The sequence below is a fragment of the Paroedura picta genome, chromosome 4 (assembly GCF_049243985.1).
Source record: "Paroedura picta isolate Pp20150507F chromosome 4, Ppicta_v3.0, whole genome shotgun sequence".
Lineage (NCBI taxonomy): Eukaryota > Metazoa > Chordata > Lepidosauria > Squamata > Gekkonidae > Paroedura > Paroedura picta.
The window spans coordinates 53,167,832-53,194,684 of NC_135372.1; the positions used below are offsets into that span (position 1 = coordinate 53,167,832).

General features: G+C 44.0%; 1 protein-coding gene across 7 annotated transcripts in view; it reads left to right on the forward strand.

Moving 5' to 3' along the window:
• The window catches only part of LOC143835362 (uncharacterized), a 143,885-nt gene that overhangs the window by 57,453 nt on the left and 59,579 nt on the right, over positions 1-26,853 (forward strand). For all 7 annotated transcript variants that reach the window (XR_013230112.1, XR_013230109.1, XR_013230111.1 and 4 more), the window contains exon 2: positions 291-351. The gene's annotated coding sequence lies outside the window, so the exon portion shown is untranslated. The remainder of the gene's footprint in view (positions 1-290; positions 352-26,853) is intronic.

Here is a 26,853-nt window from a genome sequence, read left to right on the forward strand (position 1 = left end):
TGAGGTGGACTCTTGTTTACTTTCATGGGCGCCGAATCCAAGGTGGCCAAATTGGGCCCTTCATGCACAAGCCTACTTGTAATTCCATAAGGGATGGCATTCAAAAGCACCATGCATCTATAATTATATGCACAGGCATTGCAACAGAGAAGTATGATTTAAAAAAAAATAGTGGGCATCGCAGGACCTTTAAACTGCATCAGAATATAGAGAGAGGGGATTGCCTGAATTGATTGACAGTCGAAAGCGCGATGCATATAAGGCATGTTGCTCTCTTCCACCTCTTCCAGCATCACGTGAGGAGGGCAAGACATGCAAAAAGAAGGCAGACAAAGGTGAGACAGCAAAAAGGTGAGGAGAGTTGCGGGGGGGGGGCGTGATATAATGTCACACTTTGCCATTCTGCGGGCATGACACTATTTTTACTAATGTATGAAAATGCTCTAAATTCTGGAAGAAGTATTTACCTTGCAGTTTTTGATCTTTCCCCACACCAGCTTTGTGATTAAATAATACTTATATCATGTCCCTTTCCTCCTTCTAAAAACAATCAAATGTAGGAACACTGCACAATCAAACTAGAGACTGCACATCTTCACAATGTTCTCCATCTTTCAACAGAACGCTTATTGTACTTCATTAGATTCATGTCTATTCACACACACACACAACAGGTTCTTCATCTATTAAGGGACAATTGAGTTAGCTTTTCTGTGTCCCATGCTGAGCCATCTTTCCTTTGTTTTTTTGTTGGTTTGGGAATTAGGTCCACATGGAAAAGGGAGAAAAGCAAAGAGGTGGGGGTACACAGACGTCTGATACAGTAGAAATAAGACAAGAGGTGGCAAAAATTCTGAACACAGCATGTGTCAGAAGACTGATTGTGTATGGCGGAAAAGTCTGTATTCCTGGGCATAAACAAGTTTCCTCTGCCAACTGCACAACTATGTGGACCTTGTCCTAAATTTTATATATTTATTTATCTTGCAATCTTGACTGAAGTATCATACAACATTTATTAAAACAATAATGCAGTATTTAAAATTTAAAAAAGCAGTGATTTATAAGGCAAGTAAAAAGATCAAATCAGAAATACTCCATTCTTAAAACCAATCATGCTAACGAAAAGCCAATGGTACAAAATATATTATGGAAAACAAACAGCAGAAAAATATTCAGAGAAACTGGATTACACACATGCAATTCACAAATATGCCTATATCACCTTGATTTATTACCCCCTGATGACTCAGCAGATACAGCAAACTATCTGGAGGGTCTCCACTGGGAAGCATTTTATGAGGGCTGAGAAACTTTGAATTGTGGTAATGATCCCTACATACAATCCAAGCACACCTGAACCAGTGCAATTTGCTATTGTCCGACCCCCAAATCAGTCCACTCTATGTTCTCTGCTCTTCTAAACACAACCTTCTTAGTCTCCTTCCTTGCTGGTGTGGATCACCTGTTATTTAGTCAGTTGTGGTCCTGTAATCTGGAAAAAACCTTCTAGAAGATGTGAGGAAGGTTCCCACTCTCTTTACCTTCTATAGGCAGTGTACAAATATGTTAGAGCAGTTCTTTAGGCCAGCTTATAGTTTGGAGTGAAGGGTGCAGTAAAAATACATCAGAGGGAAGGGGACTTGTTAGCTGTGTATTGCTATAGCTGAGGGCTATAATAGCTCTATAGCTGCTATCTCTATATTTCTGTTTTATTGTGAATGTGCTAGTCACTCTATTGGTTTCATGCTTTCATTGTTATTTTCGGTATATACGTTATAAGGTGTTTTGGATGACCCAGGCTAGCCTGACCTTGTCAACTCTTGTAAGCTATACAGAGTTGGCCATGGTTCCTATTTGGACAAGAGACCACCACTGCAGAGGCAGGCAGTGTCAAACCACTTCTGTTCATCTCTCACCTTGAAAACCCTATGAGGTCACCATCTATTTCTCTGTGACTAGATGAAACTTCCTATCCCTTCCCACCACACACCTTTGCTTTGACGCCCGTGTAGGGGAAAGGGCTGGTTTATAAATATTTTAAACAAAGAAGCCTTCAAAGAAAATGGTTCTAAAAAACAGGCAGTGTAGGAGTGTTTTGGAGAGGATATTTTTAGCTGAACACGAGGGAGAAAGAAGCAGGATCATGGTTGCAGGCACCCTCCCTCCAGCCTATGCATATATATTTGAAGGTAAGCATAAGGCCGAGGAACTACAACTGTTGGAGCTCTTTCCGCATGATGGCCACCCCTGCTTATTAAATTTCTGGTCATGTAAACAGAGCCATACTTTGTCCCCCTGTTCCCATACTTTCATTCTCACTAGTATACTGCTTGAAAGGGTATCTTGTGAACCTGTGCAAGGGATAAATACATCTGTGGTTTGTTTATTGCACTGCGAGAGGGGACTTTCCTTATGGTTTTTCCTGATTTGCTTTTGTAGCTTCTCAGTGAAGGAAGCCCAATCATAAATCAGTGCTTGCATAAATCAATCTGATGTTTGTTGGCAATAGACACACACAAGAAAGAATCAAACTCCCTCAGTGTGTTGATCACGCTTACTGCTTAACACTGTTTTGTGGTTTCTGTATCAGTATGATGAGGCCCATCTCAGCAAGTCAGTGCTTGGCTGAGGTTAAAGATCATCTCTGTTGTCATTCCAAAACAATGTGTTTTGCAGATGTTTGCAAATGAAGTTTAGGTGATCATCTGGTTTACTTTCGACATTGTCTTATCTCTTCTGATTGCTATGGTCAGTGGTTTCTGACTTGGTCCCAGAACAGTTTAGGGTGAAGACAGACTTGGTATAAAATGAGAATTTGTGACTCATCCTTCAGCCTGCAGTGGGACTAGGTTACTCCCAGTCTGGAAACTGAAATGACAGATGTGCCTATTAGCAAATCAAATGCTGAATGAGTTATTCTTATCATTGGATTAATATATTTTCATCATGTTAATTAAATATTCAGATAAAAGGGCTGTGCAAAGTTGACTGCGTTGATTCCGTACAAATTGCTGTTGCTCCTCACTTCCTGGAATAGACATATGAAATGGAATATACTCTGAAACAGCTTGGTGTAGTAGTTAGGAGTGCAGACTTCTAATCTGGCATGCCAGGTTTGAATCTGCACTCCCCCACATGCAACCAGCTGGGTGACCTTGGGCTTGCCATGGCACTAATAAAACTGTTCTGACTGAGCAGTAATATCAGGGCTCTCTCAGCCTCACCCACCTCACAGGGTGTCTGTTGTGGGGAGAGGAAAGGGAAGGTGACTGTAAGCCACTTTGAGACTCCTTTGGGTAGAGAAAAGCAGCATATAAGAACCAACTCTTCTTCTAATTTGGGATCCAGGATTCAGGGTGGAGCTTTCCTATGCATTCCTAATTTTGGGATTCTGGTGTTTTTGACAGAGAACCAACATGAGGGTCTAGGGCCTAGTCTGCACACATAGGATAATGCACTTTCAATGTGCTTTGGCAGCTGGATTTTCATGTGCAGAACAGGAAAATCTACTTCTAAAGCGCATTGAAAGTACATTATCTATTGTGTGCAGACTAGGCCTAAGACAAAGTTCCTTGCGTCTGTGAGAGCTAAACTAGATATTTCTGCTCTGGTAGTCTGAGCCATGAATGTCAATGTCATTTTAGAGATGAATTCAGCCATTTTAAGATACCACAAGTGTGGTAGGAAAATATTATCTTCTTCCCCCCTGCCTAATTTTTAAAGTGCCCAAACAGCCCCCTATTTCACCATGGGGGAAAAGCAGGTTTGCCAGCTCCCACCACAATAGATGGCCAAATAATGTGGCATCAGTGTCCATGGTCACTTGTGAATACTTTATCATCTAGTTCACCCTGGATCATTATAGGAAAATATGGGTTTGGGAAGTTTATGGTAAACTGAAGTCTTTTTAATGTTCAGTATAGTTCACTTTGTACATTATAATATTCCCCCCTTTTTTTTGCACAAAAAAAAATTCAGCCCAATGAAAATCTTCTGCTTCATTCATTCATTCATTCATTCAAAAAGATGATTCCATCCTTGGCCAACTGCAGCTCCAGTGCTTCTGTTTTGACAAGGGCAATTTGCTGCTCCTTGTGCAAATAATGCCTTTCTCCACCCAGTCCATTCCTTAGCAAGCTCAGAATAATCAAGCTCTATGCCTGGGAGAGAAACTGGTGAAAGGAAAATTGGCCTCCCCCCACCCCCCACCCCCCCACCCCGCTCTGGCAAGCAGATTTGAGAAAATAGGCAATGAATAATGCAATGAGGATGTACAACACCCGAGTTGACACTGATCTAAAAGACGTCACGGCTGAAGGGAGAGTTCTATAAATATTTGCAATTAAGTGTCTTTGATCACGACACAGTCATTTTGGAAAAAAAGAGTGAAAACGCTTCATCGCTCAGGCCAGTCTGCCTCTATAGATTTCGCACTTGAGAGGGTAATTAGTGAAAGGAGTCATTCTGAGTCCCTGCAATTGTTTTCCAAAACCACTAAAGAAAGCCTGGAATGGCGCATATGGTACAGATATTATAACAAAAAAGTAACCTGTTCCATTCTTGAGGCTTGCTATTACTGCTTTTGACACAGCAACAGGAAATAAAAAAGCTACTGGAATGCAGACCGGGAAAGACTATTCCCAGAAGGCTTTGCAAAATGAAAGGTTGGAATCCTTGAGTGGAAACAGACTTTTTAAATCGGCTCACTGTTCTCTGCAGCAAGGAGGATTACGGTCCAACATGAAATATATTTTACAAATGTGCTCACATTTTGGTAGCTTTGCCCTCCCCTGTTACTTAAGGTGGAAAAGAGGAAAAAGTTACCACCAGAGACTGGAATGCCGTGTATTGAGCTACTATTTGGAGTAGGAAAGGCTGAATGTTATTGCCACAGGATGTTGACATATTCAGCATTTTAAGATACTGTCCCTGGGATAGTGAAACTTGACATACAAATGATGCCTTTCCCTCCATCATTCACCGGCTAATTCCAAGACCTCTCTGTAAGGTATCCATACTGAAGACTGCAGGATAATCCAGTACGAACTTTCACCTTTCTAAGGCTAATTAAATCAAGGACTTCAAATGAGACACCTCCATGACAGATTGAAGTGCCCCGGCCCCAATCTTATTGTTGGAGGGAGAGGGGATTCCAAGGAATAAGACTGGAAGGGGCACTTTGGGCTGCTGCAGGAGAGAGGACGTAGGCTTGGAAACTCTTGTGGAAATTTTAATCTGACTATAACCCCACATAACTCTGCCTCAGGTTGTGCCCCCAAAGTATCCTCAAATGTTGTTATAGATTCCTGATATTCTCCTGAGAAGGTGGTTCTCAGACTGGGTGCTGTGTTCCTAGACACTGACTTAAGTGAGGCTTGAAACCATAAACCAGGGGTAATCAAACTGCGGCCCTCCAGATGTCCATGGACTACAATTCCCAGGAGCCCCTGCCAGCCATAAACCATCCTTTCCTTCCCATGAGGTGTTGAGAGGTGCCCAGCTCCAGCCCCCTGCCCTGATGCATCCAGATTTGGGAAGTCCCAGCTTGACCACTTCTGGGACTCCTTGAAGCCTCAAAATTATTTCAGGGGCTCCTCTATGAGCAAAAGTTTGAAAAAGGCTGATCTATAGGCAAAGGCAAGAGCCTCTTGTGGCGCAGAGTGGAAAGGCAGCCGTCTGAAAGCTTTGCCCATGAGGCTGGGAGTTCAATCCCAGCAGCCGGCTCAAGGTTGACTCAGCCTTCCATCCTTCTGAGGTCGGTAAAATGAGTACCCAGCTTGCTGGGGGGTAAACGGTAATGACTGGGGAAGGCACTGGCAAACCACCCCGTATTGAGTCTGCCAAGAAAACGCTAGAGGGCGTCACCCCAAGGGTCAGACATGACTCGGTGCTTGCACAGGGGATACCTTTACCTTTTATAGGCAAAGGTCACTATGCCCTTCTGGTTGCGAAAAGATTGGGAACCCCTTTTAATGCTTTTTCTTGGCCATCCCTGTGCAAAGTGCCAAGCTCCCAAGATGCCATGGCTTAACTGGCATTGGCCTTGGGCCTTGGGCCACACCTGGTGGCATCCCTCAAAAACAATTGTACTTAAAATGAGATAGTAGATCAGTAATACTGTTATGAAGACCAGGTACATGGAAACCTAGGAACTCAAAATTCCTTTGGTGAACAGGTAGCAAACAGAAGGCTAGTTTTATGTTGCATTTCTCCACATGACCTAACCATTCCCGTGGCTGAATCAAAAGATATAGAGCATATAGAGCTCATCTGGAACTGATTCCTCACTTGGGAAGGACAACTGATGAATAATTTTAAATTCACCATGTGTCTTTTTGGGAATAGCTCCAAAAAGGAAATATGCAGGGACACTAAAGTCAAAACTGAAAATGGGCCCCTAAATCCTGCCCTCTTTCCTCTCCTTCAATAATTCACTTTCTGCCATGTGTTAAAAACTCCAAACCCATATTAAATTCTTAGACTTTATAAAATTGATGGTGTCCATAATATGGTATTTGAAAATATTACCTAAAACCATTAGCTAAATATTCAGCATCCTTCCTATTTGGATATCTATCTAACCCAGGGATTCCCAGCCAGAGATCCAGAGCCCCCCCCCCCAAGGGTCTGTGGGAACTTCAGAGAGGGTCCGCAGTCTTTTCCCTCCTGCCTTAATGGACTCGCCCGCAAGCTAGGAAATCAGCCACTTCCATTGCCTCCCTTTCCCAACTGTGTGTGAGTTCGCTTATGGCTTCTTCACCCTGAAGAGGGTAGAACGTGCATGCCTACTCCCATCTTCAACTGCCTCTCAGTACGTCTTGGCCCTGCCTGTTAACATGGGTGGTGATGTCACTTCCAGTAACATGTAATTTCAGGAAGGCATGGCTAGCTGATAGGACTTCCAGGGCTTCTCAAAGTCTGAAAAATTATTTCAGGGGCTCCCTCATGGTCAAAAGGTTGAAAAAGGCTCATCTAACCAACATTAACAGCTGCTCTGGGTCTTAAAGTTGTAGTTGGTAGTGTAAGATCAGTTGTTTTACTAAATGAAGTAATAACTCTATGATATATATGTGAAATAAACATATGAAATAGTAAAATCTCCTGAAAAAGCGAGCATCTAAAACTGCATAGCAAGGAGAAATAATTACATTTACTAATTAGTTATTTGAACCACAGATCTAAACATATGTTCTCATGTATTTTCTAGAAACATCATCATGATGTCTGTATAGTGCTGGCATAACATTGCATCCCCACCCCCTAATTCAAAGCCTCCTATGAGCTAAGGAGCCAGCCATTAGCTATAGTTCTTGGCAGCAAATCTGCACATTACATTTTCTGCTACTGTGGCAATTATCAGGTATATCACAGTTAAAGTGTATTTTTTGTCAGTTAAAGTGTTCTCACATTACACAAGAAAATTAGTACCATTACCGCTGGACTGTCTCCACCAGGGACCGTAAACTGGGGCTCACATCTGCCGACAGACATCCCAGTGATTTGTGTTTTGTGCATGTTCATAAACTCATATTTTTTGGCTTGAAGAAATGCACTCCTCCCAGGAGAAGAGCCTTAATCATGTGCTGCTCTGTAGTAACAAGGAGATCTTGAATTGATAAGCAACATCTGCAAGACTTCAGTCTTCAACCTCTTTAGAAGCATCTCGGTAGAACTATGTCCAGTAATGATGTTAGGAATTAGGAGTAGACTATAGGCATTCATAGGGATGGTATAGACACATAGTGTGCCAATAACAAGCTATGCTTCTAGACAACACCGTCAAATCAAAATGGTTGTATGGTAAATTGGGAGTATTTGATGGCTGATGGGAATGTTGTTGAGAAGATATACAATAAAAGTGAAAGTACATCAAACTTCTTTTAGTAACTTTAGTAGGTACTTCAGAGATGATTTCCAGGCTGACAGAAATCTAGCAAGGGGAAATATGGGGTAGGATTACTATAGAACATTTCTGCTAATGGAAAAAGGATGGATACAAAGCAGGATACAAGGTGAACCAGAGACAATCAGAGCAGATAAGCTAAATTTAATGGAAAGATGTATTAGAAATGTCTAACTGATGGGAATGTGCTTGGGGTATGTTGGGCAAGTCACCACTATGGTACATTGCAATAATCATATCCTAAAAGATTCAGTAAATAAAGATTTGCTCTTTTGTTGAGCCTGTGGTCATCATGACTTGATGAAATAATAGCATATAAGACAAATTACTTGCTTGGGATATTCTTTGCATATATAGAGATCCTACTGAAATACGCCCTGACCTGGATGGCTCAGGCTAGTCTTACCTCATCAGATCTCAAAAGCTGAGCAAGGTTGGCCCTGGTTAGTATTTGGATAGCTGGCCACCAAGGAAATACAAGGTTGCTATGTAGAGGCAGGCAATGACAAGCCACATTGTCTGAACATCTCCTGCCTCAAAGACCCCATTCCTGGGCCTGACAAATAAAATCAAGCTGCTTATCTCATTAGATGTAAGCTTTTTAAAGCATATCCTATAAACTGGCTATGGCTTGACAGCACTTTCTACCACCATTAGCAAACTTTGCATGGCAATGCAAACTCTCTGAAAATAACGGCATTTGTTTTATATAAGCATGCTTTTGGTGGAAGAAGTGGTTTCCCCAACAGTCATTATGTTGCCGTACCCCTAGGTTAGTAGCAACTGAAGACTGGCTTACTTTAGAGAAGATGCTCATGAAGCAAAGCGAATTGGGCTTTCCTATTGTATCGTGTAATATTAGAAGGATAAATATTGAAACCTATAAAAATTCCATCTGTGGTATGTATTTGATCTGTTTTGTGTAAGTATGATGCCATTACCTTTTATTCTTCACACGCTTGGGTGGCATTCTTTAAAACACATGCAAGTAATAATATGAATACAATGAGCTCCATCTTTAAGAATGTTAGCCTGGAGAGGGGAGAAAATATTTGCTAAACTGTGCCCCACCTATCTACTCTGATTTTCTCTTGTTTACTGTGTAACCTACTATTGAATAAAACGATGGAGAGGCTGGAATAATAAGCCAATATTAACATAACATCACCAACATGAGGAAAGACCTTTAATTTGCATGCTGAATTGAGTTCCACATATTTCCAAATGACTTTTGATAAATGGTCCCCCTTAGGAATGCTCATTCTCAGGCATGATGCATGACTCGTACTATATCAGGGAAACTGAGTCCAATGGTACCATTAAGACCAACAATATTTTATTTATGGTATGCTCAGCACACTTCCTCAGACACAATGAAATGGGAATTACAAGTCTACACATATAGGCAGTGGTTGGTCCTATATGTGTGGACTTGTAATCCCCTTTTCATCAAGTCTGAGGAGTTGTGCAGTGCACACGAAAACTTATACCTTGAATAACATTTTGTCGGTCTTAAAGATGCCACTTCAAATTTTGTTCTAGACTTCAGACCAACATGGCTAGTCACCTGAATCTATCTGGGAAAGGCAAGCACAGCTGCATAGGCATAGAACAGGATATTCATTTATATTTGGATATAAAGGGCCATGTGACCTCCATCTCAAAAGTGTAAATGTGATTGCATTGCATGGAAAAGCTTTCCTACAGTGGTGTGTCAGGGTCAAAAAATGTTCTAAGCTTTTCAGTGCTTTGCAGAGCCGCAGAGCGGACTGCAGCATTTTTTTTTATTTGCAGGAAAGTTGGATTGTATTGTAGCACAATCCCACCATCCTGCAAATAACCCGTGCACACCACTGCTGCTACCCCCGCAAAGCGAAACCTTTCCCCTTGGGGGCAAACTCGGTCCACCACAGTAAAGAGTCCCCCATGGGGATGCCAAAAAATGGCAGACTGGGTCCATCCTCCATGGAGACACAAAATATAACTTTGCCACAATGCACCAGTATGTCCCTTGATATTTTTTAACAAATGATGCCAACTTCTGAAATCAGTCCTTCATGCAAAGCATCTGCTGATCTATGCTGATGTCCTATGGCATATACTCCAGCTTAAGTTGAAAGGGGTCTCAGGCCATCTACTCCAATTCCCAGTTCAGTACAGCTACTTTAAAGCTAGAGCACTCCCATCACATGACTGTCGAATCTTTGCTTGAAAATCTGCAGTGAAAGAGAGTCCACCCACCTGCCTAGGCAATTATTTCCATTATCTAGCTGCTATTATACCTCCCTATGTGATAGTGTCACACAAACAAGGACGTCTGGCTCCCATAATACAACTGTTCATGTGGGTAGTTATGTTGGTCTGAAGTAGTGGAACAAAATGTGAATCCAAAGGCACCTTTAAGACCAACAAAGTTTTATTCAAGGAACTATCCAGTCTTCATTATCATGCTGCATATTTGCTGTGAGGCTGTTTACTAATTTACTCTCTTATATCTGTACTCTTATAATTTTTGGTTCCATTGTCAGAGGACGTGAGAATGCACATGAGAGCTCACGCCTTGAATACAACTTTATTGGTCTTAAAGGTGCCTTTGGACTACAACTGTAGTTGGATTTGCTCTTGCAAATATCTCACCTGATGGATTGGCAGTGGGCTTTTTAAGAACGCTGCTTCATAGAAGACAGCAAAAGGACAGCAATAAGAGAAGAACACAGAAAGGGAACAATTATCGAGAAGCCAAAATACCCTAACAATGAAGAAAGCAAGGCTAGTTCTCTTGCTCTATAAAGCTGGTGCCTATTGTAGAAGCTCAGTAAACGGACTGAGAGCTCTTTTAAGAAGGCCACGCAGTGCATGAATAGACTTATTCATTTCAATGGGACTTTTGTGTGCTCCGGGGCTGGAAGGCAAACTTCCAGGTAGAAAACGTGGGGAGTATCCTGTTTTAGTGAAGTATTTATTTAATTTTCTACCCTTGTTAAGCACCCTGTACTACTCACCTAAAAATGAAGTTGTGTTAAAAAAAAAGACACCTAACCGCATAGCAGTAAGATTCAAACATGATAGGCGAGAAGAGCCATACACAAAACCTTTTTTAAGAAAACGCAAAAATAAAAAAGAAAAAGAAAAAGAAAGAAAGAAAAAGAAAAGATACAGCTTTCTTATGCTTATGCTTTGTTGTTGTTATGTGCGAAGTCGTGTCCGACCCATCGCGACCCCATGGACAATGATCCTCCAGGCCTTCCTGTCCTCTACCATTCCCTGGAGTCCTTTTAAGTTTGCACCTACTGCTTCAGTGACTCCATCCAGCCACCTCATTCTCTGTCGTCCCCTTCTTCTTTTGCCCTCGATCGCTCCCAGCATTAGGCTCTTCTCCAGGGAGTCCTTCCTTCTCATGAGGTGGCCAAAGTATTTGAGTTTCATCTTCAGGATCTGGCCTTCTAAAGAGCAGTCAGGGTTGATCTCCTCTAGGACTGACCGGTTTGTTCGCCTTGCAGTCCAAGGGACTCGCAAGAGTCTTCTCCAGCACCAGAGTTCAAAAGCCTCAATTCTTTGACGCTCGGCCTTCCTTATGGTCCAACTTTCACAGCCATACATTGCAACTGGGAATACCATAGCCTTGACTAAACGCACTTTTGTTGGCAGGGTGATGTCTCTGCCTTTTAGGATGCTGTCTAGATTTGTCATAGCTTTCCTCCCCAGGAGCAAGCGTCTTTTAATTTCTTTGCTGCAGTCCCCATCTGCAGTGATCTTGGAGCCCAGGAAAATAAAATCTGTCACTATCTCCATTTCTTCCCCATCTATTTGCCAGATGCTTTTGCTTATGCTTATGCTTATGCTTATGCTTATGCTTATGCTTATGCTTATGCTTATGCTTATGCTTATGCTTATGCTTATTATTAATGGGTTACATAGATTAGGATAAAAATCCATAAAACCCTAATTTAAAAAACCCAATAAAAATTGAACAATTTATTTACTTTTTAAAAGACTGCAGTTAAGCAAAACTTTTAATCATATTGAGTCCCCGCCTAATTCTATTTAGATTGATCATTGTTGCCCTGAGCATGCCTAAAATTGCTCTTGTCTGCAGTAGTATGTGGCCAAACTCTTTATCCAGTAGCCCATCAGGGTGCCTTTTTTGTGACTGGCATGTCCAAAGTACAGGGAAAATGGAACCAGGCTTGTAGCTGGTGTACTGGCTTGCCAAAGATGACTGTGTATGGATATAGTCAAGTGTGAGAATTCTGGTGTCGTCATCATACACATGGAATATGGGAGTGTTCATATCCTTGTTGGGCCGGGAGAGTTGTTTGAAAGTGTTTGAGCTTAGCTCTTGCCTTCCCTGTGACTGACAGAAGCTAACAACTTACCTTGATAAAATTTGAGTATATAAAGTGCAAACGTACAATTAGTGCCAAACTCCAAAAAAAATCCAGAGCAGAAAGAAACTAAACCAACACAGCCATGCTAAAAATTGTTTGTTTGTTTATTAGATTTGTTTCCCACCACTCATGGCAAGATGTCTCATGGCACATTACATAATAAATCCCCCTAAAACAACAACCCCAATAAAACACCATAAAACAAGCATGGTGGTAAAAATATCCCTCCCCACAGTCAGTACAACTGCAACTAGGTGTGCTAGAAGGACTGCACCTGCTGACAGCCACCCGTATGATGTGGCAACTTAAGGTGACAATAACTTGCGGGTGGGGGGGCATCTGATCTCCCCAGCCCTGGCCTCAACCATAGACATGGTGGAAGAGCTCCATCTTACAGGCCCTGCGGAATGCCAAAAGCTCCCGCAGAGCCAGCAGCTCTTCTAGGAGCTCATTCCACCAGGTAGGGGCCAGGACCAAAAAGGTCCCAGCTCTGGTTGAGGCCAGGCTAATTTCTTGGGGGCTGGGAATGACTAATAAGTTGGTACCCACAGAGCATAAAGTCCTGTGGGGGCATAGAGCAACAGGTGGTCCCTCAGATCTGTGGGTCCCAGCCTGCGAAGGGCCTTAAAGATCAAAACCAAAACCTTGAACCTGATCTGGGCTGCAACAGGCAACCAATGCATCTGCCTCAACACAGGCTGGATATGGGACCTCCAAGATGTTCCTGTGAGGACCCTAACAGCCACATTCTGCACCAGCTGCAATTTCTGCGTCAGGGACAAGGGCAGGCCCATGTAAAGCGAGTTACAGAAATCAATTCTGGAGGTGACCATTGCATATGGCTGCAGTAGTCCCCAACCTGCGGGCCACGGCCCGGTGCCGGGCCGCAAAGGCCATGGCACCGGGCCGCGGCTCCCTCTCCCCGCCCCCCCCCCCCGCAGTAAAAAACTTCCCAGGCTGCAAGCTTGCGGCCCGGGAATCTTCTTACTGCGGGAGGGCGGGGAGAGGGAATCAGGGCCGGGCTGCACATCGCGAATGCGCGGCCCATGCGGGCGCGGCTCGTGGGTGCTGCCTGTTGCGCGGGCATGGCCCATGCAGGCGCTGCCTGCGGGCACGGCCCGATGCCCTGCCGGTCCCCAGCCTCAGAAAGGTTGGGGACCACTGGTTTAGAGGACAGATAGACCGTTGGAATAGGGTGATGATCTTATTCCAACAGTAACTCCTATACCATACTGGCTATTCATTGGTGTATCTTAGGCCAGTGGTCCCCAACCACCAGACCATGGCCCGGGCCCCGAAGGCCTCAGCACCAGAACGCAGCTCCCTCTCCCTGCCCCCCCAGCGAGAAACTCACCAGGCCGCGAGCAAATCGGCCGCCAAAGCGGCCGATTAGCTTGCGGCCCAGCAAGCTTCTTTCTTGGGGGAGAGGGAAGGGGAGAGGGAAGCGCGGCCGCTGGCATACCGGTGGTGCAAATGCACATGCACAGCAGGTCCGTGCATGTGCGTGTTCGCCCGGTGGGGCCACAAACGTGAATGTGCGGCAGTTTTGCGCATGCGTGCATGCACGTACCTGCCGTGCATGTGGGTTTGTGGCCCCACCAGGAGTGCAAACGCGCATGCTCAGCAGGGGCACACATGCGTGTATGCGCATTTGCGCAGGGGCTGCCACGCATGCGCGGCACCTGGATCGCCCTCCCCCCACCGGTCCGCAACCCCAAAAAGGTTGCGGACCACTGTCTTAGGCAACAGGTGCTAATAGAGACCTTTCTCAGCCTTCAACCCTTGAAGAGCTGCTGCCCTTGTAAGTAGACAATGCTGACTCATTACATGGCAACTTCCTATGTAAACTCGTAGTATGATGAGATCACAGGGGGTATGGAATGGTATTTTATAGCCCAATCTTGTCAGATCTCAGAAGCTAAGCAATGTTGCTGTGTGGATGGGAGACCACCAAGGAAAACCACCTCTGGTTGATCATTTGTCTTGAAAATCCTCTGGGGTTGCTATTAGTCAACTTGACAGTAGTTTAGACACACAATGATATGTCATAGAAAACCTGACGGGGAAGAAGCTTTTGTGGGACTTCTGTTTTTTGAAGCAATTCTTCTTCTGCTGTCATGTCTGGTTCTAGCCTGAAAAAAATAAAAATACATTCATAAGTAAGTTTTCCATTTGTATTGTGGGGTGTTTAAATAGTTTATCCACTTCCTTACTATTTCTGGTGATTGCTGTGCTTTGTCGTCTCTTGCCGAAAGGAAGCATGCTATGAACTAAAGCTTCATTCTTTCATTGCTGCATTTTTTAGCTCCAAACCTCCTTGTCAAGACAAGTCAGAACATCCATCAGAGAACTGAAATGGGAATAATTTTTAGCTAATCATGAACTGAAAAGTGCTCAAGCTTAAATTTGCTTCATAGTCCAGGGGTACACAAACTCGGGCTAGAAAGAAAGAAGGGCATAAATTAGGTCAAGGGTAAGGCGCTATCTTGGGGTAAATTTCAGCTCCTTCTCTCCCAGAGCTCTCCAGTGCTTAAGATATAATTTATACCTGACAGGAGATGTAAAATGGCAGACACAGCAAGCATAAGTTTATACAAACAGCCTCCTTTTTATAAACTGAATGCAGGGCTTATTCTACAGTCCTCCTATAAGCTAGGGTTGCCAAACAGTCATTATTGTACTGGTTCAGCCAGTAAAGCCTTTGGGTAATCTGTCTGAAAAGCCAGAAAGTTTCAGAGCCAGTTGGACAAGCGTTTTATGATGTGTGATTGGTCTCGACCCCACTTCCATCACATTTGTCCCTGGCTTCATTCTAGACCTACCAAATTCTTCCACGCTCTGCTGAATAGGTCTGGTCCATTGAAGTATTTCAAAAGCCTGTAATTGTTTTGTTTTTACATTCAAAACCTATTGTTGTTATTGTTATTGTCCACTGGTAGTTCATAACATGTTTATTTATTTAATTAGGTTTCTTTGTTTGATTAAAACACCCAGTCAAGTGCCACAAGAAACATTGAAACAATTTAAAAAATACAGTTGAAATGATGAAGTTCAGTGAAAAACACATAAACAAACAATGCTATGAGGAGGGCCAGTAAAGAGGGTACACTTGTGAAAGATACCTATAGAGGGAGACAACATACATTGTTGCACACTTTCAGGCTTGAGTTTAAGCTGGACTCAGGGCTGTGAAAGCAGCTGTGCCTCCCTTCTGCTCCAAACTGCAGGACCCTTCCAGGACTCTGTCTGGAAATATTTTGGTGTGCTCTGGATTTGTGTATTTCAGCCTGGTGGGTGGGCTGTGAGAGTTGTAATCATGATTCCTTTCCTTATGATGTCTGAATGGGATGTCTGCCAAGCTGCCATAGGGTTAGTTTTGGGGATCCCCTATCAAAACTCTGGGGATGCCTGATCTCTCTTTCTCTCCTTCAGAACCTCTCTTTGAAGACTTGGTTATCCTTGCTTCCAATGTCTGGCTGTGGTGTGTGTGTGTGCAGGGGGAGATCCTGCCCAAGTCGAGTTTCTTTGTCAGTTTGGTGTCACTAGCTTGTTCCCAAGCAATTCCATCGACCATTTCCACATGAGGAATCTGCCTTTGGATAGTGTCTGGTTGCTTGTGGGTTTTAGAGTCCCCTCCACATGACATCACCTGCATCCTGAGGCTGTTATGCACAGGAAAATCCAGCTCTAAAATCACATTGAAAGTGCATTATCCTACATGTGCAGAATGGGCTCATGTATCTATTGCACAGGTATAACAGCATTTCTCTTTTTTATTCTCACAGCCACCCTATGAGTATTTTTGACTGACAGCTTATGCGTTCAGTGGGGAACTTTACAGAGAAGTTTGGATCTGAGCCAAGGTTGAAAACCTTATCTAGCGTATCACACTGGCATTAGACTTCTTTCACCTGAATTACCTTTTTTGGCCTCTCCAAAAAAGCACATGAAATTCTTGGGGATGTGTGGCTTACAACTCATGTAATTTTGCCATATACCTTGAGAGGGGGGGGGGGAGAGAGAAGCCATTTCTGAAATGCTAGTTATCCCTTGACAACTCTCTAAGGGAAGGCATTGAGATTTATGATTTGCAAGCCCGGGTTGCTGTGGTCCAGTCTGAAAACAAGAATAAAAACCTTTCTCTAGTGAACTCAATAGAAACTCTGTGTTCCAAACTCAAAGGAACAAGAGAGTGGTTGTTAATAAAAGTCCTTGTAGCTAATACACCCAGGGTTCAAACCTGCTCTCCCTCCCTCCCCACAGTCATTGGGGAAAAATCAAGAGCAGATTCTAAGCTACAAAAATTGCTATAATGTTTCACAATTTTGTTACATAAACCTAAAGTGGGTTGGGGTGTCCCATGCACATATGAACCTGAAATTCTGCCTCAAAGTATCCAGGGTTCCCAGAAAAGTCACATCTGCAATCTGTCTACCAGCACACAAAACTATCAAAGTTGTTTAAATAATGCTCCTTTGCATAGTTTATTTTTCCATTTTGACTATTTGCATAATGCATTCAGATTTGATGAGACATACAGTGGAAACAGCCAGGAAGCAGAATTTTGTTCAGTCATCCCTTCAGCTTCTGAGGTTTCAGAAGATATTTGCATACTTCAAAAGCATCCTTTTATACTCACAAAGACTAGAAACATAACTGTGTTTCTCTGGTTTTTCTGCACGCCTACAAAATTATAGTATATACACTGCACTTCTCATAAGATACCCTCCCTTTAAAATACTCAGGTTAATAATTATAGAATTCCCCAAACAGGGAAAGGGATTGTGCATCACAAAATCAAGATTTTTAGAGTGCCCAGGAACTACATTGAAAAAGATACATAGCCATAGCAGTCTGTAGCCATAGAAAAGAGCCAACATAGGAGCACCTTAAAGACTAACAAAATTTGGGACAGGTTATGATCTTTTGTAAGTCCCAGCTGAAGAATGTGAGCAGTGGCTCACAAAATCTATACCCTGCCACAAATTTTGTTAGTCTTTAAGATGTCACTGGACTTTTGCTCTTTTCTACAGAAACTACATTTTGATATTTTTGTTAGTCAGCAATTTAGAATGCCTGGACATCACTCAAAGAGTACATAGGTATATTTCCTTGAATGTGATGCCTCTCTAGCTGTTTGTCCTCTTCTTTCATGTGGCTTTTGAGGGAGACACATGTCTCGGCAGGTCTGTCCTGCAGATAAAGTGCCCTCATATTCCCCCACACATGATGCTAGACAAGCTGACCATTTGGAATAGGGGAAGTACTCTTTAGATTAGGTTTCTCTCTCTCCTTTTGACTGCATGCTGAATGTGAACTGGATCTACTTGAATAAATTCAAGTTTACCTTTTTTGCAATACACTTCTTGGGAGTTTCATTTACTGCATTCAGTATCACACATTTATGGCTGACCAAAGCTTTGCTATACTAACCAAATTTCCCAATAATTTTCTGGTAGTAGTATTTATTTTTAGTCCACTACTTAAAAGTACATTTATAAGACAATCAATGGATGTAGATGGTTGTAGGATTGCACTGCCATGTGTGCTACTCATAGTTATTATGGCAGAATGGTTAGAATTTTGGATTGAAATTGTGGTGGCTCAGGTTCACATCCTGGTTTATCCATGTAACTCATTGGTAGTGTCACCAGACTCTTGGTGGGACTTGGAGGTCTGCTATTACAATTGATCTCCAGATGACTGAGAGCAGTTGGCACGCAGGAGGCCAGTATTGGCGAAAGAAGACACGACTCAACTTAATTTGGCTTAAATTTGGCCACAGCTTTTATTACACAAACACACCTCCCTTAGGAGGGTTGGTGCGGCATGAGTAAGAGCCAGCACTAAGCAGCCTGCTGGCTGCCCCTCTTAATCTAAAAGGTACCATCAAGATCCCCACTGGGAATACGTGTTACCTTTTATTTTGGATTAGCTAAGAAGAGAGACAACCCATTTAGGGGGCCAAAGGGCACAAACCACCTTGGCAATCCCTAGAGTTGTCTGGTCATAACGAGCAGTGCTGGCCTACCCCGCTGAGTAGTCGACTGCTCATTACCACCACCCCTTTAAAGGGGCCCCACCCCTTGTAGGGAGGCCGATCGCACAACATCTTCCCCTAAAACTAGCTTAATACCCTGCGCAGACACCGCTGTGACAACAAGCAATTAACATGTAAGGTAAACACATTATAACAGTGGGAATAGGAGGGTGGGTCACTTGCCTGGTGGCCCGTCAAAGAGGTGGGAAAGCCCCAGGGAGCATCTTAAACAGGCACCCCTGGCCATTCCTCCTAGGCGCCGAGCGCGCTGCTGTCAGCTGCCCGACCAAGAGCCGCGTCTCTTCCCGCCCACCCCCCACCTGTCAATCAGCAGCACGGGTAAGTCCATCGCCGCTTGTTCCCATGGAGAAAATTTCTTCTTTGGAGGGTGGATCATCTTACAGTCTTACATATTAAGACAAAGATGTGTGACTGGCACGCCAAGATACTATTGCAATGAGGGTAGTGTCCTTAGTCCCTTTGAAATCAGGCCTGTGCTTTTATGTGGATCTTTTACAAAATAGATAACAGCACAGAGATCCTTTCCCTGGGAATTTCTAGTGAAAAATAAATGTAATTGTGTCATTACAATTGGACTACAGAAAGGGCAGCAAATTGCTAGTTCTATCTATCCATCTACCATCATCCATCTTCCAATCCATCTATCCATCTATCCATCCATCCATCCATCCATCCATCATCCATCCATCCATCCATCCATCCATCCATCCATCCATCCATCCATCCATCCATCCATCCATCCATCTATCTATCTATCTATCTATCTATCTATCTATCTATCTATCTATCTATCTATCTATCTATCTATCTATCTATCTATCTATCTATCTATCTATCTATCTATCTATCTATCTATCATATACTGCTACTATCAGCCCAGCCCGCTAGTTGCAGTTTAAAATAAGAACACAAAAATACTTCTAAAAATCTAGTATCCTATAAAACCAACAACAGCTCTACAATAGATAGCAGATACAACAGTCCCTACTCAGCCCCCACCCCCAGCATCTCAGCATTCCATTCACTGTCACGATATCCAATTAATGTAATCGATGTTAGCCCCAGGGGTACCAATTTAAAAGGGGGGAGGGGACCCAAGTGTATTACCATGTATTACCCTGGGCCTCCACCTGGCCTCAACCATATACCTGGCAGAAGAGCTCCATCTTACAGGCCCTGCAGAACCCTGAGAGTTCCGTCAGGGCCCTCCACTCTTCTAAGAGCTCATTCCACCAGGCAGGGGCCAGGACTGAAAAAGCCCTGGCCCTGGTTGAGGCTACCAGCAAACTCATACCCACAGAGTGAAGGGCTCTGCGGGGAGCATAAGAAGAACATATAACTCATAGTGTATGAGCATATAACTTTAAACATATCTGTCTTATTTCAGAAAATAATTCATCACAGTTATTAATAAAAACAAGTACAATAAAAACAGAGCATGCATAAAATATGAACTTCAAGGGATGTTCAGATCTGATTCAGACAGAGTATTCAACTTTCCAAATAATTTTTAAAAAATGGCATCCTGATATGTTCCACAAGTGGAGGGTAGGGGAGGTTAGGGGAAAGAGCCGTGGACAGAGACCATAAAAAATATTCTCTTCATTTCATGTGCTTAGGAGTTCTGTTCCACCAAGCAGTACAATCTCCATAACAGTCCACCCTAGGAAAGGCAATTTCCTAGTGTGTGTGTGTCGGGGGATCATATGTCCTGTTATCTCTCAAAGCAACAGGAGAAGAAAAATAAAATAAAATAAGATCATCAAGTCTATTTAGATAAAACCTGGAAGTGGCATCATGCTTCTCTAGGAAATTTCTGGCAATTCTTAGAGAAGAATAACATCAGTTTTGGCCCTTGGGGAAAGACTTGGAGCCATTCCGCACGAGTTAAAAGTAGCAGAAGGCTTACATATGGTAAACACTACTAATTTGCCGTTCCGCATGACGTTGCACACAATCTGCAACACTCCTGCAACACTAGCACTAAAATCGCTTCATTGTAGCGATTTCATTGTAGCGATTTCTGGTGAATCCAGAAAAGTGGATTCACCCTCAGAAAATCGCTACACTCCTACCGACAACCTGCAACACTTGCGAAAAAGACCTGTGCGTTCTCGATGTTGCAGCTGCAACAAAGTCCCTCCTCCTGGCTCTCTCCTCTGAACTTCCGGCGAAGCGATCGCCATTTTTATTTCCTCAGAGCGAGCGGGGAAAGCAACAATCCAGCGAGGCTTCATTCATCCAGTGAGACTTCTCCGGCTACAGTCCCTCCACAGAAGTGCTTTAAAGCTCCCCTAAGTCCCCAAGCACAACACAACCCCCTGTTTGCCAGTTCCCTTTAATTTCGGCCAAAAATCGCGCCCATGCGGGGGGAGGATTTTTTTTTTCACTCGGGGGAGTGTGGTAATGATGACTCGCCAGCTCACATGACAGCTAGATGGGTCTCTATGTTAGGAAGAATCAAGGCATATTTGTTGAAACATGTGTGTGTGTGTGTGTTTTTTAAACCTGTGCTTAAAGGGAAAGGGGCTTTTCGGGAGCATGATAACAATTGCCCATTGGCTGTTTGTTTGATTGACAGCCAGGGGCGGGAACAAGCACAGAAAAAAATCACTTCCTTTCTAGCGATTCCTGTGAGACCAAAAACCTGTGGGGAACGAATGAAACACTACTGGATTCCACTACAAATGCAGGTATGCAGAACGCTGAGATTCCACTATTTTAAATTCCATTATTGCTTTGAGAAAGCAATTGGCAACATTGGTCCTTGGTCAGATTAGTACAGGTTACACACATGGTTTTAAATCATATAGTAAAATATGCTGAGGAATCTATAGACTGGGGGGAGGGGCCTCATACCAGACATTGGTCTTGACTAGGCTAAGGGAGCTGAAGTTTGTTTTCCCTCATAATCCAGGTTCCTGAAGTATTTTCATTGCAAAATCATGGCAAGTTGGAGCTTGATCAAACCAGGAGATGTTCAGTTATGTTCTACTTCTTTCATTTAGGTATACCTGTCTTCTCCCCAGTAGGGATTTATGTGCTAAAGGAAGATAGAGCTATGTTTGTGCATGATGATGACAAAACTTCATTTTATTTGTTAGTTGTGATATAGAGTGGCTGTGACTTTCTGCTGGCTGCCAGTTGATGCTGTGAAGGGCAGGCCACAAAGAGGAGTGACTGGCATGGGCCGACTCCCAGCAAGCGCAGCGGCACGGTGCATCAGCACTGCACAACGCAGGGGCAGATCCCAGGCACCTTTAAAAGGTGCCAAGTTTCCGGGCCTTCCCATTCCGCCACTGATCGCCACCAGGACAACTTCCCATACACACTCCCAGTTTTCACATTTTAAGAGTTGAATGTTGTTTTAACTGTTTGCATTTCATTATAGCTGCAATAAAGAGCAGAAGAAAGACCCTTAGTTCAGGGCATGTGCCTTATGGCACTGAGGGTGGAGGAGGGAGTCTCATTAAGAGACCGGCTCACCAATGGGCATGGATAACCAGGCTGGGTAGGCCAGGGACCCAGAGCCAGGCTGGTTGGTTGGCCTAATGAGATGGGCATCAGTCAATCATCTCATGTGTGTTTCCCCATGGGGACTCTGGGGGCAAGGGATCTGTCCTTCTGGCTTGGAGGTGACGGGTTTCAGGGCACCCCTAGAGCCACGTATTGAGCAGGCGGACGGCTGAGGTGGGGGTAGGTCTTTTTCTCATGCCAATGGGCCAACCCTCTGGTTGGAGGGTGTGTTGTGTTATCAGTGCTGTGGCCTTGTTATAATGCTGTGGCCTTGTTAACCCCAGTCTGGAGTTGCATCTTGTGTGGCCCATATGACATCCTCACCTGAATGCAGGCTGTATCTGTCATTTGTTAATTTATTACAAAACAAACTGGTGTTGATTTTAAGAAATTTAAGTCAATTTATACCAAAGTGACAATCTTGCATCTATTAAAGCAATATTATGTAAAAATTTTGTATTTTCTTCCCAGGGTGCATTCCATTGACAATGCAATTTTCTTTGGGATAAACCAGTCTCTTATGGCTTCTTATGGTTTGGAATATAATTGTTTCTTCATGCTGTGTGATGTTGGGGAGGAACCCAGACCTGCTTTCTGTTTCATTGAATGTTTTGGCAGCAAACCTGAACAATTTATTCAGCCCAGTGAACTAAAATATCTTATTCACCAAGGTATCTAATATTGAGAATTAACTTGCAATGAAACATTAATGAATAAGATATTCAACAAAAAAAAATCCATCCATCTGGAGGTTCTGCTCAAACAGAAGAAGTAAGCAGTAATTCCTAAAAGTTCATCTCCTGCCACAAATTTTGTTAATAATTAAGGTAGTATTGGACTTTTGCTCTTTTCTGCTGCTACAGACGAACATGGCCACCCAGCTTGTGCAACCATGAAAGAGAAAGGAGCACCAAATGACAAGGAATTTTTTCAATCACTACAATTAATTGCTGATGATTATTTTCAATCAAATAATCTTCCTGTTTTCAAAATCCAAGATATTTAATAGACCTTCAGACTGGAATTTAGCCACATCATCTTTAAACAGCCCGCCATGGACTGAATAAAAGAGTAAGGGCTGTCTGGGAGGAGCTAGGGCGGGCCCTGTCTGGGATAAAAACTCGGAGGGGCCAATCAGGAGCCGCGAAGCGGCTCCTGATTGGTCCCTCTGAGTGTCCATTCGTGCGGCTCCCCATCGGCTGCTTCGCCCGGCCAGGGAATCACCACATAGACTGGCCTGCCAGCCGATCCGGTGAGTCCTCTGGGGGGCCGCGCCGCCTTCTCCCGGCCACTGGTGCGACGAGGCGAGGCCGCTCCAGCGGCCGGGAGAAGGCTCCAGAGGGCAGGGTGGGGGGCCGGGAGCCGGCCTTCTCTCACCCCCGGGAATGGCCTCACTGCGATGAGGACGCTCCCAGGGGTGAGAGAACGCCGTTTGGGCCTTCAGGAAAGGTGGGGGGCGGAGCCGGCCTTCTCTCACCCCCGGGACCAGCCTTGCCGTGGCGAGGCCACTCCCTGGGGCGAGAGAATGCCCTTTGGGGCTTCGGGTAGGATGGGGGAGGCGGGAGCCAGCCTTCTCTCACCTCCGGGAGTGCCCTCGCTGCCGTGAGGCTGCTCCCGGGGCCGAGAGAAGACCGGATCCTAGCGCCCATTTTATTAAAAAATAAAATGGGCTTGATTTCTAGTTTTTACAGAATATTCATATCCATTCCAATGTTTCCAGATTGACTTTGAATACTGGAATGTCACTAAAAACAGATCTGTTACAATTAGGTATGGTTTATATGTTTTTTTTTAAAAAAATAAAGCTCTTCTCTAAATTATATTTACAATATAAAGGATTGTGCATATGTCTAATGATATGTTGAACATTTCAAAACCTCCATATAGAGCACGGGCCACATAGGAGGCTTTGGAACATTCAGCTTGTATACTTCCAACCTTTTCAGGCAAAACCTTATGTGAAATGGTGGGAGGAAGAATGTAAAGGGAATGTGGTACAGCCATGTGAGCTACTACCTTTAAATACTTTCTCCAGCCAGTGACAATAGGGGGAGTATTTAAATAGATCAGGCCTCTGTATCACAGCTGATAATGACAGCCCAAAGTCTGCCATTAACTGCTATAATACTGGGACCTCTCCCTCAGCCTGCAAAGTGTCCTGCAGCCTGAAGGGGCAGCACAGGTAGCAAGCAGCTCTCCCAACTCCTCGCCTGCTGTCCTGTCAGGATACAGAGTGAAGCCTCCCTGCAGCCTCATGGGGTGGTGCTTTGGGGAAGAAACTGGCAAGCGGCTCTCCTGATGGGTGCAGAGAGAAGAGTCCCTGCAGGCTGACAGAACAGTGCAAGAGTCGGAGAAGGTGGCAAGCAGCTGTATGCTTGGGAAATCTGCTTGCTGGCTCTTTAAACTTCCTCCCACCCTGCCAGACAGCAAGGAGAATGCTACCTAATGCCTGTTGCATTCCATCATCCAATACACTTGATTGCTAGCATAAATATAACTTCAGACAACTACTGCCAAACGTTCAATAGCGCATATACAGAGCAAAGGAGAGAGAATTCCCCCTCCCTTTTCTGGGGTAGCATACTGTCATCTACAGTTCTGCATGCGAAGCACTTACACTCACACATTTTAGGAGGGTGTAGTCAAGGTAAGGGAAGCTCTCTGCTTCATTACTGTGAAAACATGTTACCAGTCCTGTAAATATCTACACCAGGCTTCAGTTTTATGTTCCAAAGAATTTATTGCCATTTATTCTTGATTGCTAATTGGGGGATACGCCTATAGGGGATGGACAATAGAATGTTCTAAGCTCTGAATCTGCATCAGCTCTCATAGGTTCCTACCTAATGCACAATTCCAACTCTGTCCCAGCTTCGGAAGGCTGTTGAGACACCATCTGTTTCTCAAAACTGGATGGAAAGTATTTGCAGATTTTTGTCCGCTTCTAAATTCTTCTTGCACCACACAATTTATTAGTTAGTACTGAAGTTTAAATTATGGGAACAGGCAAATAAAAAGCCACACCAGGAAAGAACATCTGCAATTGTGTAGAGGAGGGAAATGCACAAATGTTAAGCATTAAGCATTTCTTGGACAATCTTTATGCTGAATGATTTTATACTCATTGAGATGAAAAAATAAAGGGAGATCCAAACTTTTCATATAGACAATTGTAAAAAGCTGTGTGATTCTTATCAAGAAAAGGATGAGCAAGTTTTAAGGAGAGAGCTGGTTCTCTGGCCAAGCCAGAGGAGATGACCTTAATGAAAAAGGCCCTACCATGGACCAGAATTTGGTCTAGGGGTGCCAGGCCTCCTGTTCCAGTGTGCCATAAAGTCATGTGTGCCACGCTTGTTATTTCCAGGAAAAACCTGGAAGTGATGTAGGGTAGGGTAGTGCTAGGAATCGCCAGAAACTCTATGATTTTATCCTATGTCTCTTCTGAGTTTTCCTTTAGAGCAGTGGCTCTCAACCTTCCTAATGCCGTGACCCTTTAATATAGTTCCTCATGTTGTGGTGACCCCCAACCATAAAATTATTTTTGTTGCCACTTCATAACTGTAATTTTGCTGCTGTTATGAATCATAATGTAAATATCTGATATGCAGTCTAAAGCAACAGGATGGAGGACACACCACAAAAATCACCCTACCTGCCACTACCTTACCTCTAGTCCCCCCCCCCCCCGGGCTCTTTCTCGAATCTATTTTCACATAGAGGCGGCCGTGACACGCAGATCCCTTTGCAGGGCTGGTGGGGGTGAGAATATTAAGTGCCTCATAGAGGTGGGGGAGAGGACCCACTGATTTTGCCCTCCTCACATTCCACTGGAGCCCCCCCGCCACCCCCTCCTCCTCCTCCTCCTCCTTTTCTTCCTCCACGATCTGCTCCGCAAGAGCCGCTCTTCTCACTGTTGCCATCGCAGGTTCCCCTGAGGCCATTGCAGAGGAAGGGCTCGGCAGGTGCTCCATTTCACCTCCCAGCAAGGAGGGAGCCCTTCTTTCACCTATCCACCTCTCCCCATTCCCCTCCCTGCTTCACTCATACAGGCTAAGCACTGCTGCCAGCACAAGTATTAAATAACTTTGTGCCAATTTTTAAACTGGCATAAGAGCTGAATCCTTTTAGTATTCCGTTTTTTAGGACATTAATCGTCCCCAACCTTTTTGAGCTGGAGAGAACCTTTGGATCTTTGAGAGGCAGAACTAAGCACCACTTCAAAAGGGTTGTGATAGGAGGTGGAACCAATCTCAAATGGCTGCCCCAGGAGGCAGAGAAAGACACAATACCTCCAGATGCTGGCAGGGAGTCATGGGAATTGTAGTTCATGGATATCTGGAGAGCCACAGTTTGGCCACCCCTGATCTACTGCCTGAGTAATGCAATGTGCTCTTGCTCTAAGGGGAAGGGGCAGGATTCCTTTCTATCTGTTTTATCTGGCCGTAGTGCTGTATTAAATAAATTTGATTTGATTCCTACTTGCAGTTAAGTTATCAGACTAGGATCTGGGAGATCTGAGTTCAAATCTCTGTTCTGCTGTAATGCTTGCTGGATCACTTTGGGCCTGTGACTGTCCTTTAGCCGAGCCTATCCCAGAAGGTTCCTGTGAAGGTAAAATGGAGAAAGGTGACTCACATAGGCTGCTCTGAACTTCCTGGAGGAAGGGCAGCATAAGCACGTATTAAATAGATGGTGAGTGGGGAAAGTGACCGTGGCTTGGATTCCATGGCGGAGATGTTTGTATGCTAGATGTCTTCTGCCGCATAGTGTGCAAGGCTCTAATCTTGGGCAAATGGAAGGGCTAGTGCAAGAGGAAATACATGCCATGGCAGAGACCATCTAGCACACGCACACACTTCATTCCACAGGACCTATGCTTTGATTTATATGAAGTCAATACTAGGTTCTAATTTACTGACGCAGGAAGCAATGGGATTTGTAACACTCTTAAATCATAATTTCTCATAGGGTCAGTCGAATTC